Raw genomic sequence first — 20142 nt, 5'->3', positions numbered from 1 at the left:
TCAAGCCTTTGCTGTGAAGACTGGGCCTGTCTGATAGGCTTCTGTGGGTATGTATTGGAGTGTGTCTTTGCACTGCACAAACAAATCACCTTGTCACTTTGAGGAAAAGGGTTTTGTCTCGTCTGGAGGAACAATTTCCCTGAATGAGCACAGCTGAGGCTACAGCGAGCTGAGCAGGCATGAGACTGTTTTAATAGCCGAATCATCAGGTCTTTCTGGGGTCATCATTATTCAAACACCAGCAATTCAAAATGCAATATAGTCAATATTTGAATGTGGAATAAGGACATTTGTGCATTCTCGGTTGTTCATTATTTCTAGCATAGTGAATCTCTGTGCTGGAGGGCTGTGATCTCTGAGTTGACTGTGTCACGCTCATGCTGAGTGTTGCAGAGAGCTTTACTGGAGCAGAGGAAGCGGCATCATTATATTACTGTGAAAAAGTGAAATGGGCAAATCCTGTGCAAATACTCTGCCTGCACAATGAATACATTCGAGAGAGGGATCGTGCAGTGGCAGATCCTCAATCACAGGAACTATAACAATAAACAGATTCTGGCAAAAGTTATTAGAGTAATAAACAGAAGTGTCCTGTAGACCCGTTTATTTCAACAGTTTTTAGAGTCAAAGCACTTTTTTTATTTAATAACAGCACACCAATTAAAAAAATAAATTAATCAAAGCTATTTTACTTTGCTGTGGACATGAATCGATCAACTTGTCAGCTGGTGTTAAGAGCCCATTCCACTTTTTATTTTATGCTGTTTTGAGTATATTTATATTTTCACTCAGGGAAATTTTCACTGTGCAAAATGGATTGATTGAATTGTATAGTTGGATTTTTATGTGTCTGTTCAATTTAACAATGAATGTGAGCAAAAGTCAAACAAAAGTTTGCATTTAAGTTTGATTGGGACATTTTTTCTGCTGAACCATTTTCCCCCAACACCTAGCAGTCACGGGGAGGGCTAATTTCAACGGCACTCCTGTTGGGGCCACCCTGCGAACAGAAGCATTTGGTTTTGGATAAGGAGCCACTTCTGGGATGTTTGCATTGAACCCTTCAGCCAGCGCCCAAGCCTGCTGAGCACCCATGAGTCATTGTATGCAGATTCCATAATCACAGTGACTGAAGTTATATCCTAGGTCGCACGAGAGCATCAACAGATTCAAGTGGTGCATCTTACCATCTCCATCTTCCCAGATGATTTTTCACCAGGACAGTGATCTCAAATACACCTCCAGGCTGTGTAAATTCTAATTAACCAAGAGGGTGAGTGTTGGAGTGCTGCGCCAGACGACCTGGTCTCTACAGTCACCTGACCTAAACCTAACTGAGATGGTTTGGGATGTGATGGGCCACGGTGTGAAGATAAACGAGCTAATGAGTGCTCAGAAGAACTCCTTCAAGACTGTTGGAAAACCATTTCATTCAGGTGAATACCCCATGAGGCTCAACCAAAAAATGTAGGGGGTTTCTGCTTTGGATGTTTATGAATCGTTGCTTCCTTTGGTGTTTTTTGTTAATCAAATGGTAACAACAATAAGAATGTAGCAGCTACTCATTGCTTGACACATCAGAGGCCAAAAAGCAATCTGATGCTGTTATGCACTTTTAAACTTTGATATAGTATTCTTACAAGAGATTCACCTTCAAGTCAAAGTTCATCATAGGTTGCTTTGCCCCTTGGCAAATCAAGTCTTTCATTACAATTTCAACTAAAAAGCCTCGGATGCTGCTGTATTAGCACAGCCCTGTTTTTATCTACTGAAGTTATTGTTGATGTGAATGGCAGATATCTCATAGTTGCTGGAATCCTGAAGCAAAAAAAAAAGAAATATTTTGTTAGTAAACATCTATGGACCTAACGTTTATAATGTAGGTTTTGCTAATAAGTTACTTTCCGATCTCCCCAATATATGCACTTGATGATTTTTGTAGGAGATCTAAATTGTGTTTTAATTATCACACTTAATATAATTTATTCACAATATGCAGCTGAAACTCATGAAATTATTAGCTTCTTAGGGTGTTTTCACACCTACACACTTTAGCTCGACCTAACAGAGTTTTTGGACGGAGCACGGCGCGACTGGGTTGCTGTGGAAGCGCCACTCGCTCTAGTTGTCACTCTAACTCACCCGCTCTGAGAGCGGCTGAAAGGGGTAGTCTCGGAGCAGCTTGGGTCGGGATGTGGCGCGGCAGATGTGTGAAAGCGCAGCGGCTTTAGCTCAACCCAAAGTCTAGATATTGTGCCTTTATGAACTACACAGGCACCCGTAATCAGCTCAAAAAAGTGATCACATGTCAAAATGGCAGAAAGAAGAAAGTCTCTGCCGCTCATTCTCTAGCAGACTGATAACGATGCTTTTTTTCCACCGGATGTTGCGTGATTGTAGCCCGCCCCTTTCCTTTTATTATTGACGGGTAAGTGACAGGATTGCACACATATTTGATTCTTGCGGTTCCATAGCAGCGGTGCAACAGACAAATTTACCGGTACTTTTTTTTTCAGCGTGAAAAATGCAATGTGTGGCGTGAGTGCGTGACCAGAGACCGAAATGCGTGACTGCCATGCTCAATGGGTGGCAAGCTGCAGCAAGGCTGCTGTTTTGGTTTTACGCCAACTTCCGCCTGGTTGTCATGGATACCCCACGCTTCCCTTGTTTAGAGCGGCTGCTCTGCACGGTCATGAAAAGCATATGTGAAAAGGGACCGTATTAGCTGAAAATTGAAAAAATGTATCTTTTTTCCTGGTGCTGCTGTCTTTTGCTCGACCCAAATATATGTGAAAACAGCCTTAGATGCGAAAAAGGCATTTGGTAGGGCTGAGTGGGATTACCTGTTTGCAGTATTGAATAAATTTGGATGTGTTGCTGAATATATAAGCCAGTGTCCATACAAAAGGTATTCATTATGAATATTTGGGTCTTGAACATGATTGTCGCCATGGCTGTTCTCTATTGCCTTTGCTATTGAGACTGTCAACTGCTCTGAGTTCATCCCCATTAATTAGGAGTATTGCCCAGAATGACATTCAGCAGAATATGAAGTGATGTAATATGCTGATGATTTGTTACTGTATGTTACTGATCCCATGGTTCCCATCCCTGTTGTTAAAAGTATTTTGGAGACCTCTCGTTCTTTTTCAGGTAACAAATTAAATTTTAAGCATATCTCACTCAATGTATCAGCTTGCATCAGCTAATGTCTCTCCCTTCTTCCTAAAGATTAAATATGATATTTAAAATTGGGGCAGTTTCTCACTGAATATCTCATTAATTGGAAAAATCAATGTTTTCAAAATAATTACAATGCCAAAATGTCTTTATTATATTGATTTATCTTTATTTCTATGTTATTATAATTTATTTATTTCACTCAATCCGTTTTTTATGCCAAAACAATTTTTTGATTCACCAGATAAAGTCATCACTCCCTTTATTTGGGATAGGAAGTCTCCACGAGTTAGTCAGACTTTACCACAGAACTGTAGACTAAAGTACAGAGCGGATTCTGTTGGACTAGATAGGACAAATAATTTTGAGTAGTCCAGCACTCTCCCCTGGTCCCAGGCCGGGTTGCTGTACAAACAGAGAAGACAACTGTTGCAAATTTTTTCAGCTTGTATTCCACAGGATTTCTCCCTTGTCAGCTGGTATTATGGTGAGCAGCCCGGTTCTGTCTGGGACGCACATCCTTTTAATCCCTTCTCCACCATCCCTGAAGTTGAGACTGTGTCCTGCCTAGTGAGATTAGGCTATGATGAATCGTGGAATTAGCCTTTTTTTCATCAATAAAAAGAATGTGGAGAAAAAGAAGAAAAATCCAAGGCAAAAACTTACTATAGGTTTGTATCTACATAGAGAAATGTTCCTAAATAATGGGTATTTCGGGAAAGAAAAAAGATCATTTCTGAGTTTCAATGCCTATTTGGTCCTGCAAGAGAAACCAGGTTGCTGTGGAGCAGTTTGGCCCAGGACCAACAGTGATACAGATAGAGCCTGTATTACTCACAGCTTCCTCATACTGAGATGTCTGTTCCTGGGCTAACGCTTATCAGAGAGCAGCCAGGCAGGCAGAGCGAGTAGGGTGTCTTTCTGTGATCTGAGTCGCTCTCTGAAGCATTTCTGTGGGATGTTTGTGTTTGCACGTGTGTGTGAGTCGGAGATATAAGGTACCAGATTAATAGGATGTAAGTCAGTTATGAAACTCAGACAGGGCACAAAACTGAAGGTCACCAGCACTTAAAGGGAGACTTGATGATGCATTCAGTTCAGTCTTCAGCAACTGTGTGAGTTGGTTTGATAACTGGCTGTTCTGCATACTTGAGTGAAGCTGCTTTGGGGCAAATCTTAACATTTTACTGAATGGGAAGATTATTTCGATTTTATTTCTGAGATTTTGGGCCCGGTTTTCAAGCAAGGACAAAACAGATTATTCAGAATTTAATTTCTGATCTCAGAAGCTGGTTACAGATACAGACTAACATGCCGTTATCATGAAATAATCTTACAGTATAGTAAACTTCAGGAATTCAGATATATTTCATTATCATTAATGATTCATCTTCCAAAATTACCCAGATCTCCATCTTTTTTTACTTACCATTAAATTCATTCAATCTATAACAAAATCACTATTTGTTGAGGTAAACTAAAGTAAAACCGTGATCAGTATTTTGTATGCACTGCCTTAAGAGATTTATATTTTTGTTATTTCATTTGCAATCCTACCAAGATGTTGTTCTTTATGCATATTTTCCATGTCTAATTTTTCTAAAGAGAGATGTTACTTGTGAATCTGACAGGACTGCTACACTGCTGCCCAGGCTTTCCTTGACAAACATAAAAAATATTAGTTCATGCGAAATTGTATTAAAAGGCCAAATGAGACCATAACATCAGTGACCATTATTCAATTGAAAACATCTGAAAATTTACAAAAAGGAGATAATACATTCTAAGGCATGGGCTTTGCAGTGCAGTTTGTGATTTGCTGGAGGTATTGGAGAAATTCGCCCTTTCTGGTCTATATATCCCTGCCTAAGCTGAAGAATTTTATCACCAGTCTGACAAAATCAATCCCGTCCTCAAAGTGATTAATACCACCTCACTTCCAGATGATGCAAAACACATAAAATCAACGGATTTGAAAATATATCTAAAGCGTTGCAGCCTTACAGCAGTTTAACATTGAGGCAGCAACACCAGGAATAGATTTTCATTATTTGGGGCTCATATCGCAACAGATATGAGGCCGTGACTACCGTACATGTGCCGAGACTCAATGTACTGAATACATATAAACCTATTTCAGATTTTCTGAAGAAAAAAAAAGTTTCAAAATAAGTCATAAAAAAATTTTTCTAAGAGTTTTGCCACAAAAGCTGTATCCTTGAGTTGTATCTAATAGAAAATGTTATTGTGCTGTGTAAATCAACTTATTTTAAGAGCAGCATAAATATAGGTTATGATTATTTCCATGCAAGGTTTAATTATTAAACCACAACGTAACAAGATATACATTTATACTCCCAAGCAGAAGAAAGCTCACATACTCCCACCAGACACTTTATTAAGGACTCTTGTACAATTTGATATGATCCAATACAACAGCACTGCAATAAAATCTGACTTTACCAGGATAATGATGACCAGCTTCGCTTGGGACATCAGACCATTAGTTTTAATTATTTAATTTGATCTTTTAGAGGTCATGAGCGCTGTTGAGTCGGATTCCTATTCATGACACGGAGAAGTGTACCTTACAGCCAGCCCATATGGAGGCACAGAAATGACAAATACCTCAACTTGTTTTGGCCAGATTTCAGGGCATCTCATCAACCCTACCAACAACAACAAAAATAAACATACAGAAACGGTTGAGATCACAAGTTCCTTAGTTTTAAGCACATGTAGGTCCTATAAAACAGAAAAAAATATATACACTGGAAAAGTCAGTCAAGGGAACAAATAAGCACCCAAAAACAGGGGTGCAGCAAGATTACCATCCAGAACATTTCAGGACACTGAACCCCTAAAGGTATAGTGATGCACTTTACTTTCAGAGAGTGCTTTCTTCCTGTGAATTTAACTGGATTCTGCAGCAGCCGTCTGCGCATCTCGAGGAAATAAATGCAAACCAACTCTTCTTATCGTTCTCAGCCTTCCTCCTCTTCCTCCAGGTTCCGAATGCTGTTTTGTTTTATTGTTGCTGTACCTCACTGTAGCCTTTCAAACCAGGGATCCAAGTCTGCTCACAGATCAACAGACACTACCAACTCCACACTGCATCCTTCGCTTCACGGGCAGCGATACACACAGATGTATTTTATTGGATATAAAGGATCTTCCTCCCATTGTAACAGAGCTCTCGTCTTGTGTCTCTCCTCTTTCTTTTACCTCAGTCTCCTCCACTATGATACACCATAGCCTTCTTGGAGTCCTGCTCTCTCTTCTTCCCTACTGCCATTCCTACATCTTTCTCTCATCCAAATCCACTCGCTTTGGACCCTGTGGGCAGAATCTATCAGTCTCTCCTTCTCTCCATGCTTTTAGTCTTATCTCTCAGCTCTCCTGTCTTCTCTCTCTGTCAGCCCATCTCAAGAGGTATTTGTCATCATCATAAACTGCACATTGAGCTCCTATGGATGAAACTTTCACACCAGACAGAAGGAAAGAAGAGGAGGGCAAAGCTCAACAGTGATACAAATAAACACAGCGACTTGTTCCAGTAGCAAAGTACAAGCACACTATGTGTCCTGCAAAATTCTTAATATCCACCAACCAGTGAAGCTTCCTTAATCAATCCAAAAACGTGTGTTGGGTCAAGTTGTGAATCTGAATCCAGGGCGTACCCTACCTTAGCAAATTGTTAGCTGCCACCCTGAACTGCATGTAGCAGTGTAGATGATTGACGGATGAAGGCGCCAACTCACTAGTCTGTGTGCAGCCGGTACTGAAGATTGATGGATTAATGGTTGGCAAAGAAGGATATTAATCAAGACAGGACAGTCTCTTACCACGCTAACAGCACTGTAAGTCCAAGTTTACATGCCGCAGTGTATGTGAGCAGCAGGAACAGAGGTTTACATAAGCATGCTCTAATAGCGAGAAGAGGCTAACATGGCTCAATAGGAATAAAGCATTCTGTTTAGTATGAATTCGTATTTTTTACAAGTAAAAAGAGATCATCAAAAACTCCTTCAACTTTGAATTGAGGATATGCAGAAGCTTGCTGAAGTATTCATATTTGGCAGCAGTCAAAACACCAGCAGTTTGCAAACGCATACGTTTTTTAAACCAGGTTTAAATAATTAAGTGGGTAAACAGCATTTTCATTTCCATGTGGATCTTAACAAACAAGTGTTTCCTCTGAGGATTAATAAAGTATTTGCATTCTATTGTGTTCTATATATTGCAGCCATTTTGCTGGCACTCTCGATAGTCTTGACCTGCGACTCATCCCAGTGTGGACGTCACAGTGGCGTTTTCCATGGTCTTCAGTGTATGTAATGTTTTTAAATGCTTGCTTTTTAAACGTTATATAAGGTGTCATACAAATAAAGATTGATTTGAATTAAGGTTGCTTATATTTCAATTTAGACAGAAAAGTATTAAGATAACAAAACATAGCTTCAAAACATGATCACCCTGTCCTGTCGAGGGATAAAACAGCCCGTATGTGACGATCATTTCTCTACTACGGAGGTAAGACGGGAGTTGTCTGTTCCACCTTTGTATGATATGAGATAAAGATGTGAATGCTTGTAGATGTCAGAGCTGTGATTTGCTCATTAACAGTCATAGAGAGGAGAATAGCAATTCATCTTTGGCTTCAAAATAGCAATGATTACATGTGACACTGGAGCCATCGGTGGCTGAGAGCCAAGAGGGGGACCAGGCGAGAGCCACAATGCTCACACAGCAGAACTGCCAGAGTATCACCTTTCTCCATCCCATCTTCTTTCTTTCCTACACATCACTGATTGTCTGTTCACTTGTCCTCACTGAATCTGCCTCTTTCACTATTTGTCTCCTTTTTTTCTGCCAAGTAGGCTAATCGATGGTTCATTCTAGGTTAGCTGGTTAAATTAAGGGAGCCACCTCACTGACAGAGCAAAGCAGCAGTGAGTAAAATCTCTCGCTGTCACACACACACGCACGCACGCACAGTCTTGTATTTCTATCCTTGTGGGGACCGTCCATTGACTCCCATTCATGTCTAGCCCCTAACCCTGACCCTTACCCTAACCCTAACCCACACCACAACAAAGCCTAACCCTAAAGAAATGTTTTTGCACTTTTACTTTTTTCAGTAACAACAACATGGTCAAGAAAACACTGTTTCTCCTACTTAGGACCGGAAAAAGGTCCCCACAAGGCACGTCGTTCCACGTTTTGCTATCCTTGTGGGGACATTTGGCCCCGACAAGGATAGAAATACAAGAACGCACACACGCACGCGCAGACACACACACACACACACACACACACACACACACACACACACACACACACACACACGCACGCACGCACACACACGTACATACACACCAACCCAGTGATGAATTCCTTTAACACTCAGCTAGCGCTTAGTCTCCTTCAGACAACCCGACTGGATATTAGGCGAGCTGAACTGAGCACCGTCATGGGGAGGGATTACGAATTATGAATAAGTGAGTAGTAATGATGAATATACTCCAGTGAATAGCAGCCTTTGTGCAGCAAAGAGACTTCATTGTTGAGCAGTGGGCAACTGCCAAAGTGGAGGAAGGGTATTTGTGATGAACCCACTGAACAAAGAGACGTGGATTACACTGGGCAGCAATGAGAATGCATGCAAGCAAGCAGTCATTACTGTGATATCTGATGCAGATTAAAGGCCACTGCAGAGCTGTGGTTAACAAGTTGAGCTGTGTGAGTGACAATTTTATCACCCTTTTTTGAATGTTTTTAATACAATAACCAAAAGTACTCTCCAGTAGCTCTCCAGTTGTTACTGTACCTCTGACTGACTGAACAAACCCCAAAATCTAGCAATAATCCACAGAGACCAATCATTTTGTATGGAGACATTGTGTTTAGAAATATTTAGAGAAGAATAATTGATTTACTGCAGGAAATCAAGTTGATATGGTTTCAGTTGAGGGGATTCAGTTTGAGTCAGAGTGACGCAGAAGGTCGTTTATCAATGTGATCCTACTTGATAGACACCCACACCAGTACCTGACTGTCATGTGTGGTTCAGTTCAGTAAATGTGAGGCAAATCATGTTGGGTAGCAGAGTATCTGAAGAGGTGAATAGATAACTAAAGGTAGAGACAAAAGATAGATGCAGCAGTGAGTCAGTCAGTCTGTGGCTCTCATGAATTCTTCTGTATGTATGTATGATACTCTATTCCTGGTAAGATGGGAAGAAGGCTTCGAGTCAGATCAATACCCCAGAGGAACCAGTGATTATTGTACATTACTCCACCCTTCCTCCCATATCCTCTCCCACTCAATGACAAGCTGAGGAAGATATCATTAATGACTTTGTCTGCTTTGATTTCCTGTGGCTTTTAAGAAGCAGCACGAGGAGGATCTGTTCAGCAGTTCGTCCTGATCCAGCTCCACAGTGCACAGCGCTCCCAGGACAGTCATTATACCATCACACATGCAGCAAAATATGATTCAAATAGGAACAATACACACAAAAATGGTGCACAAGCTACAGATGAACTGTGTTTTTTTTGTTTTGTTTTGTTTTGTTTTGTTTTTTTTTAATAGAAACAAACCATGATTGGTGTAGTGGTTACTAAATTCACCTCACAGCAAGAAGACCACTGACTTTGACCAGGGACTTCTGTGTTGAGCTTGCAAGTTCTTTACTGTTCCTAAAGTTTTTCTCCCTCAATCCAAAGACATGCATATGTTGGCAACTATAAATCATCCCCGTTATAGCCATGTGTTTGTACCACTGGTGTGTGAATGTCAGTGTGAATGGGTAGATGAGATAATGCAGTGTAAAGCGCTTTGGGGTCTGCTAATGCAGAGGAAAAGCGCTATATAAGTGTAGTCCATTTACCATTTACCATGATGTGTTCAAGGTCACCCTGCCCTTGGCCAAATATCAGGTCGGGTCCCCTGACCCTCAACCAAAGAAAATACAAATTTTGAGAATACAATGTGAAAATGTATTGATAACTGAGAATACCAATTCACTGTTTTCCCGTCATATCAAAACAATGAGGCAGTGAAGAAAGCAGGTATTTTCAGCTCACATACACACACTGAGCACAGGTCATATGCAGGACATGCATATGTGATGTGGGGATCGACTGCAGATACATAAGGAAGATAGAAAGAGAAGAAAAGATGGATAAAGGCTGAAAAAAAGGAGAAGAATGAAGCTCAATAAATGCTTGTAGCCTGCTGTTGTAACCTTTCATCAGGCAACATTGTCCAAGTTCAAAACACATGAACTGGAACAGACTGTTCCTGTTCAGCTGTGGACGGATTTTCACTACATTGAAATTTTCCTGAAGGTCAGGTCTAATGTCTTGCTGAGCTCTGTATACCAGCAACAAAAGCTGCAAACAAAAATGAGAGGATTCGAAACGGAATCATTGAACATATTGATAATTGTACTCTCTAACCTTTTGAATCCCTCAGGAGGGTCATTTTGACACAGATAGTGGAAACCAGCTTTGTTTAAATCTACACAAATAATTGTTGGCCCTTTACTGTTTCCATAATTCTGAGAAATTGGAGGATGCACTTTTTTCCCTTTCTCTGATTCTACGCATCTGGACTTGAAGTGATTCTTTTAAATGTGTTATTCTAGAACGGCAACGAGCACCAAGTGGTTTTTTGTTTGTTTTTTTTCATTTCAGAGAAGCGCACAAGTCACAAGTTACTGTCTACTGGTTGTGATAAGAAGCAGAAGTTGATGAACCCTTACTCTTTTCCTTGTGTGCACTGAGCAAGCCCCCAGTCTGAGACACACATTTACCAAACCAGAATAAAACATAAGGCCCTTCCAGACAATCAGGATGAGAATTGTCTATATGATGAAAGCAGAATAGAAATGACTCAAGTGCATAGTAAGATTTAATTGTGACATTCAGTCTTTTAGTGATGTATCACTACAGTGAGGATTGAAGACACTTCTCCACCTATCAAACAGAACAAGTGGAGCCTAAACAAAGTGAGTCACGGGGAGATGTTACGGGAGAAAAAGAATAACAGACAGCGCAGGGACTTACATTACAGGGAAATCATGCTTTAAAATTCCCCTATTTCTCATCTCATCCACCGTGTCTGTACTATCCATGCCGTGGATAATGTTTCCAGTTATGAGATGCAGTGGAGAAAGCTTTGCTCCCTCATGTGCCATATGTTACACTTTCACAACCCTTTAGCCTTTTTTGGGAGAATGCAGAATGGCTAATGTGGAGCAATTCCCTCCAACCAGGGATAAAAACAGCATTCCTCACCATGGTCATTGTATTTCTCCTGCCTTTGCTTAGCAACAAAAAAAAAGAAATCAAATCCAGCGCAGTCACACAGTATAAAGGACACAGTGGCCAAATCCACTTCAATCCTACTTTTTCCTTTCAGGAATGCAGTATAAATACACACCGGGGAAAGCTGGTAACTGGTGGCGCTTTGATCACTGAGAATTGAGCTTAAATTCAAGATAAGGTCTGCGCGACATGCCAGGGCTTACACACAAGGCAGGAGATGGGCAACACCAGCAGCACTTTACCCCGTGCTTCAGATGCATTAAGCTGTGGAGTGTGCATTATCATCATCTCCTGCAAACGGTTTGATAATCTTCATGGCTATAAATGGGAAAGTGTAAACTTCCACAGGGCGTGAATGGGGATTTAGAAGTTGGTTGGCTAGAAGGGAAGAGGCATTACGGGTAATATGATTAAGCCATTAAAAACTCCCAAATCTAGGTCAAGTGAATCACCACTGGCAAGACAGATGGTTTATCACAACTCGGGGAAAATGAGTTCCTAAAACATGCCTGCATCTAATGGCTGTGAATGTAGGTGTCTGCAGCTGTATAGTCACACAGGGATGTCAGAGGTCCACTGTTTGACAACCATCTCGATTAAAATGGCCCATGTGTGTACTCAGCCAATCCCTGCACGTAGAAAAACAAACCAGCGCACCGAGTTGCAGGTTTGAAGGTGTGGTCATGCTGATCCAACGATTTACGGATATACAGTAACATCAGCAGAATGTGCAAATCTTACCTTTGTTCGGTTGTGAAAGTCATTCATAAACATTTTTTTCTCAAACCATTTGTCACTTAAATGGGCCAAAAAAAATTTGCACAAAGGAAAAATTAATCAGCTTTGTATGAAAGACACTATCTACAATGTAAAAACAACAAGGCAGCATGTCAATAACTGCCAGCTCCATGACACACTCAGAATATTCTGCCAAACACAAGTGCTCTCCTGTTAACAAACGTAATGCGGAAAACCTTGCTGTGTGGGGAAATTTATTTCACGGGAGGGTAACATGAATGTCACGGCACTGAAAAGCGAGTCAACAGCCCACTGCGACTGTAACTGAGAGTGAAAATACAAACGTGTCAAGCCAAGTGTTCACAGCAGCCACGGTCCACATATTTGTTTAATGTCAGATAACTAGTGGATGAGTGTGTGGTCCGTTCTGTCGGTATACATTTGAATACCGCACAGCGACATGAGCGATGCGGCTACACCACAGTTCAGACACCAAAATCTCAGGTTTGCCTGCACCTACTTCTGTCTGTCGTTTGACTGAAAGAAGCTGAAAAGCAGCAAGCAGAGAGCCAACCACACTGGACAAAGGGCTGCAAGCTGACACTCACAAACTGGCTGGACTGTCCATCGTACTACTTGATGGACATTTGCTTACCACTGAAATGTCTTTTTTCCTACCTTAATTTTTCAGACAATTACTTGAGATCAATGCTTTTTGCAAGGAAGATGTGCCCAAGTTAGCGGTAAGCTCAGCATTTCTTAAAGAAAAAACCAAGTAAAACATTCAGACAAATAAAAACTATACAGATAATAAAACACATGACATTTATATTTAAAGTAGCAGTATTCTCCAAAAGCATTTATCAGCGACACTCTTGCATCAACTGTTCTAGCTCATAATCAATGCAAATAATTCCTCGATCAAGGTGTGGAGTATGCAACGGTTGTTGTTTTTTTTTTCCAGTTTGTCCAAACCATGAAATTTTAGGAGTCATGGAGAACTGCTCGGTAATTCCTGAGTCAATGTTAGTAATTGCCTGTTTGTTCAATAATGCAGTAGCTTTATGTATGAAATAACAAGACTATGAATATGATCCTACTTCTCCTTCATAGAGGAAAGAAGGCTGGTGTGACCGTACCTGAGTTTTCTTTGCATTGTGGAGGTGTCAGCTGGAGTACTGCTGAAAACTTTGGGATTTTTTTCTGAGTAAATTTATTCAGAAATGTACTTGTGTTTCCTTTACATTGATTCTGTTTCAGACAAACTTTCTTTCCGTCTTTTACTAGATAATAACCTTCTTGCATTGTTTGATAATTGGCTTACAAGACACCGTTATGCACTATTAAAGACATAACTGATGAATCTCTAGCAAAAGTTTATTTCATTTGACCTGCTAACATCAACACAAAGAGATAACAGTCACTGGCCACCCCATCTATAACAACAGAAAATCACTAAAAAATGATTGCAGCACTAGAAAATGTTACTGTACTGGAGCGCTGTTTACCATCATCTGACCAATGCCAACTTCCCCTCTAATGATCTCACATTAAAGACAAGCTGCTAACAATATAAAGAGCAGTCACAGTGAAGAGCTGGCCATTTAAGCTTATTGTTATCCTGCTGATCTTAATTGTAGCATGGATTGTCTTGCCCCATCAAAAGTTGGACCGTCAGAGTGATGTTTTCGCTGTGTGTCTGACCCATCAGGTAAGGCAGATAAAGCTACAAGATCAAGAGCTGCAAGGTCACCCCCACAGAAAAGATTTTCCTTGATTGCTAATGCAGCTGATGTACAGCTCAGCACTTACTCCAGAGAAGGAGCAGAGAGGGAGAACAGGAAATGTTCTCTGTGGAGCGTACAATGAATAACAGCGAGATATGCAAAGAGGCAAATGCAGATTGAGGCATTAAGTTCAGAGTCATTAGGCACAACACACTGATGTCATTTCATCATACTGCATTACATTCATCAGCCCCTTCATTTATGGAGCTGTGGGAGGGCACAAGAGGAGCGCCTCAGTCTGCCGGGTACTGCTGTGATAGAACAGTCCTTCGTTCAGGAAGTTCAGCGTGATGCTGTATTCCTCTCAACGCGGACCCTGACGCTGCAGTATTTACAGCAACCTGTGTGACACGGAAACTGACTAAATCTGTCGGAGGCAAAACTGAGGTATTCCACTTGCTTAAGAGGCAGAGAGAAGAAGAAATGCCATGAGAGCAGCGCTCTGGCCAACAGTCTACAGATAAAAGTGGATCCCAGCTTAATACGTTTTCCTTATACATTTTGCAGAGTGCAGTGTGCATTTATTAATGCCATGCATCAAGTATGAATTCAAATAAATGTATCTCGGTGAAAATGGGCTTCTCACATCTCCTCCCTGCCTGAGTAGAGCAGGGGTGAAAAAAGAGACGTGCATAATAATTTTAGACGGACTATTAAGGTAAAAATGTGATTTCTTCTTTTATACTACCAGATATAATTTATATAAATTATTGATAAGCTTCCAACATATCCCTGATATAATTCCATGATTTGTAAATTAAAGTGAAAGATTAAAAAAAAGGAACAGGGCAAACCCACAGACACAAAATATTTAGCTGTCAACCATTATTAACATTTCAGATTAAAAAAAAAAAAAGATTTTCACTGCATGCCCTAAATCTGAAACCACTGTGCTGGCTGATTGGGCAACCACAAATTACATGACCTGATTTCCATAACACAGAATCTTATCAACACTGGCCTCAGAGGGAGGACTAACTAATTGGTGAGACTTTTACATAGCATTTTCTAATGATGGGTGCTTAATTAATCCATGAAACACAGGCTTGTGAGCTACAAAGGGAGATGGCTGAGAGGATCAAAGTCATCCTGGTCTACTGTGGAGGGATTAGGGAAAAATATGGTGAAGGGAGGCAAGGAGACAATTGAGCATCCAAGCCTCCATGGAGGAAAATCCTCCTAGACTCTTCCCAGAGAAGTCACCCTGGCCTGCTGTGGTGCAAGCTGACTGACACTGACACATGTGAGGGGGTTATGTGATATCATGGTAATCCCACTGAAGTCCCCGAACCTCTCGCTCGCTCTAATGACAAGTGCAACAAAATGTACAGACGAGTGGGAGCAGGACACTTCAAGAAAGCACTGCTGTGAAGATGTCTTACACTTCTGATATTTGATGTGTTTTTATTGTGCAACTTATGTGGTTTTCCATCAGTTTTATTCATATTATCATTTCTATAGTCAGTGTAATAACTATTAACTACTGGAAATAACAGTCTGTGGAGGACACTGTACTCAGTAATTACCTACATTGGATGTGTTGCTGATGTAAGAAATGAGAATGGACTCACTGAGCATTGCAAAGCTCACAAAGATGCTATATTTTCTTATTTCATTTGTTTTTGTTCATTGGTAGGTTTTGTTTTGCTTCTATCCAGTAAATATATGCAATGTATGGTGGCAGCTGATTATCATCACCCTCCATAATGTGGCTCACCAGGGCTGGAGAGATTATCAGCAAAGTTTAATATAATAACATAAGGAACATTTTACTGTTTCTACTACCATTGCCTCCTGGGTCCCTGATCCCGATGCTTTTTTCATTTAGACATAACAGTTTCCTCTTAACCGGTTCATATTAAAATGCAAATTAAAATCATACACAGAGCTGCCATGTTTTGACTCAGTTCTGTTATATATTGTTGTGCTGATTATTAGTTATAGTTTGGGGGAATAATAACAGCTGGAATCTGTTGTACCTGTAGTCATGCAGAACACTTGACTGGAGCTAACATGTTGCTTAAGTTTGTGTTGGTCTTTAGAAAAAAAAAAAAGTTTGCGCTGCTCTTCAGGTTACTATCGGCTATTACATAAGTTTTTACTTTATTTTTACTTTGGGAACATAATACCCTACAGCACAGTGCTAAATTAAAGACAGTCAACTTCATCAAACAACATCAGGTTAAAGTACTAATGATGGTCGAAATGAAATTCTCAGACTGTAGTTGATGTAACAATTATTTTTCTTCCTTAAATAAAATTCAAATATCTAAACCCATAATCAAACAAAGCCATCTACTCAAAAAAATATAACAAGACAAATGTTTCAAACTTGACTTTTTTTTAACATCACAAGTCTAACATGAGGCAAGTTGTTCTTTTTTTATATATACATATATAGACATTTACAATACTGCTTAAAGTACCAAAGTAATAAGGAAAAATAGATCTAAAAACAGATGTCAACCCAAAGCATGCAATATTAAAAAACATCTAATCTTCTATTTTTTGTGAGCACCAGGATATTTCTCAGAGGTATTCTTGCATGTTTTAACCACTCAGCAACCAGCGACAGTACAACAAACATGAATGAGTAGACAAATGTGGAATTCAAGCTGTTTCAAGGAAGAATAATAACAACAGACATATAGTTTACTTGTACAATTATTGTGTCAAAGTTTAAAATTTGGTTATTCTAACAATCCTGTAAGAGACACAGAGATGAATCTTGTTGCGTACTGAATGCCAGCGTTCAGCACCAGACAGCTTTTGTTACTTCATGATGTATTTTGGCTACTAGTATTTTCTAACCTAAGATTCTGATTACAAACAAAATCACTATTTAAGGTTTTATACCAGTGAACTACTGTTTGCAAATGTTTGTGGACCACCACAATCTTCATCGATTCTGACCTCCCATTTGCTCCGGTGTTGCTTTGAGCTCATAAAGATACTATTAAACTGAAGAAACATCACTTTCGTGACCCTCTAATATGCTCATAACCCTGTCAATATCTCCATGAGGCAACGCTGGGTGCCATCCCCTCAATAGGATGGCATCAAGCGGCTCTTCCAGTCGGCAGCTGCCTGCTCGGGTTACCTTTACCAAGTGTGGAAAGGAGCGCTTGTCTGCTGACAGCCCACTGCTCCACTGCATCACTCTGCAGCAGTACTGGCAGGGAGCACTGAGGCTGTCGCTGCACCCCTCATGCAGGAAAACAATCCCCGCTCGGCAGCTGAGGCTCCCTGCCCAAGCTAATATTGTGGTCTGTTCCAAAAATAGCATCACTCCAAATCTTGTAAACTATGATATAGCCTGCTCAAATCCACTGTCAGTGTCACAGAGCAGAGCGTAAGCGGAAAGCAGGACTGCTCTTTCTGTGTTTTCTAAAAAGATAAACACTGCTATTTTATGAACAGCACAAAACAACAATAACATTGTTAGACCCATGGAGGTGCACACCACAACACATGCACACACTGAGACAAATTACTGACAAACAGCCTGAAAGGCTTAACCCTCATTAAAATGACAAAACATGCACCTGCCCTGTAGGCTATCCAATAGCATGGAAACTGATCGGCTGCTGAGGAAACAAGGTGCCAGTCTTAGAATACTGAATCGATCCCTGGATGAGCTTAAAGTTATAAACACCACGTAAACATATGTCAACACTGAGAAACAGATCCAAGAGGGATGATTAGGAAGTGACAGGAAGTGTCTGTTATTGGGCTTTAAGGAAACAATGGAGGGAAAAAAAACTACAGGAACTATGCCCAGAGGAATATGGTGAAAAATAATATAACGGCGGCGGCCGAGCAAACAGGCGACACAATGACGGACACAAAGGAGAGGCTCCGGAGCAGGAGCTCTGAAAAGCTACAGCCACATTAGTCTACAATGGAAGACAGAGGCTTATTTGGAGGCTCCTGGTTTGATGTGGAGGTAAATTTGGGACGCCCTCGTGAAGACAAAAGAACGGTGTCGCGAGGTGTGTGACGGTGCGCCGCGCGCGTCTGGCTGGCCACATCACGTTCACCTGTCCGCTCTCCCGCCGCAAAACCGGAGCGTCCGCACTCACCCAGTACCCCGGAGGAGGCTGGAGCCGGAGCTGCGCCCGGTTCCGGCCTCTCCGCCTCTCCCTGCGGCGCACGGTGTCGGTGGCGGGAGCTCTCGGGGCCGTCGCCGGCGGTGGTCGCACCACTGGCGGCCGCCGTGGCAGCGGCGCTTGACGCCGCCGCGTCGGGCATGCTCTCTATCAGCGAGGAGCGACGGAAGATGAAGATATTCTCCGGGAAAATGTGCAGCGGTATCGCATCTCAGGAGGAGGGAAAAGCATGGGTGTAGCAGGGCGGCCGGTGTGGGTCCGAGTGAAGGGTTAAATGAATATGAAAGTGAAGTGAAGGTTGTCGGTGCAACGGCGGCGGAACATCCCGGTGGTGCTCTGGAGCAGGATGCGCGGCTGGATTGGAAGCGCTCCTCCGACGTCTGTAGAGGAGGGACAAAGAGATGGAGGGCGGAGGTAGGGGGCTGGGTAGCACTCTAATACACCTTATAACGCTCCAAAACCAAGGGGGAGTCCAATTTGTGACTCATGGGGGGCAATAAGGTAAGTTGTAAAATAATACCCAAGTATATCTATCTATCTATCTATCTATCTATCTATCTATCTATCTATCTATCTATCTATCTATCTATCTGTGATGTCAATGATTAACTTTTTAAAATGAACAATTGCGATTAATCGCATCACTTGTGAACTTGTAATCAAGCTTCAAATAAAAAAATCCCATCCTCATAATTCACCTTAACTGCACAGAGATGAAAAAACAACGTCCCAATGACAGTAAAATGAGTTTTATCATCTATTCTTTCAGCCAACTGCAAATAATCATAATTTTGAAAATTAGTTGTTGACAGAAGTCCGTCGATTATTGTGATTAATCATGATATATCGCAATTAAAAATGACAGAATTAATATTTTTTACATTTTCAATTAATATCCTTTCTAACAACAAATATGAGCTAAATTATATCATAGCAGCGATTTTCAAAGCTTATAAACAAAAATATACATCAATAAATGGAATTTGATGAAAAATATTTGAGAAACAGTACTTTTACAATTTTGAAACTAGAAAGTATTTTTGGTATGAGAACAAAAACATACGTTTTGGGATTACTCTCCTTGTCACAAAACAAACTACACTGAAGACATAATACACAGTATTACAATATGTGCTTAATTCTTTGAAAAAGCAGAAGAAAATCAAACTGTCAAGCTTACTACATGCTATCTTACACTGATAAACAGTCATATTGAAAAATAAAAATAAAAAAACATGGTCAGAAAACAAAACCTGTGCCTGTGTATGAGCAAAATCAATGCATCACATGAAGAATTTGTCATTAAGAATGAAACTACAGAGCAAAGCAGCTATTACTGCAAACTTGCCTCATGCATATTTGAAGATACTGCAGAAACCCTTTTGGCCGATAATAGTAAATGTACTCATGCTTGACCTTGCAACTTCCCCACCTCCAAGAGTAGTTTATTTATATCATCCTACATATACCTGTGCAAGTCTAATTGGCAACATAAAATATAAGCTCAGACAAAAAGTTATGCCTCATCCACATTCTATAAACACAACCATTCATTTGATCACCAAAGTGAATTTCATAGTGATCTATTTTCCTTCCACATCTTTATTCCAAATTATTACAGAGGCCACAGACAGATGTCTGGCTGATAAACAGACTGCCTCTGTGCTTCTGCGTGTGTGACTTCAAAAGTCTGCCTTGAAAGATAGATTGATTATGACTTATTTATTATTGCAAAAAATATGTTCATGCAATAATTTTTCAGTGACACTCATGTCTTTGTATACCTTATGTAATTTTTCAATTGAACAAACACTAAAAACCCACTGATGTACGTATGTATGTATGAACGCTGTTTGCTTCAAGTATAAAAAAAACTGAATAGGTTTTAAAATCAGAAGTTTTCTGTAGTTCATCTTCTGTTTACCTCCATAAAATGAGAAGCATCCACCTTAAGCAAACATAATGTCCTCAATACAAACATCTGTAGTTCAAATG

Source organism: Salarias fasciatus, chromosome 23, assembly GCF_902148845.1.
Source record: "Salarias fasciatus chromosome 23, fSalaFa1.1, whole genome shotgun sequence".
Classification (NCBI taxonomy): Eukaryota; Metazoa; Chordata; class Actinopteri; order Blenniiformes; family Blenniidae; genus Salarias; species Salarias fasciatus.
This window is presented reverse-complemented; position numbering follows the sequence as displayed.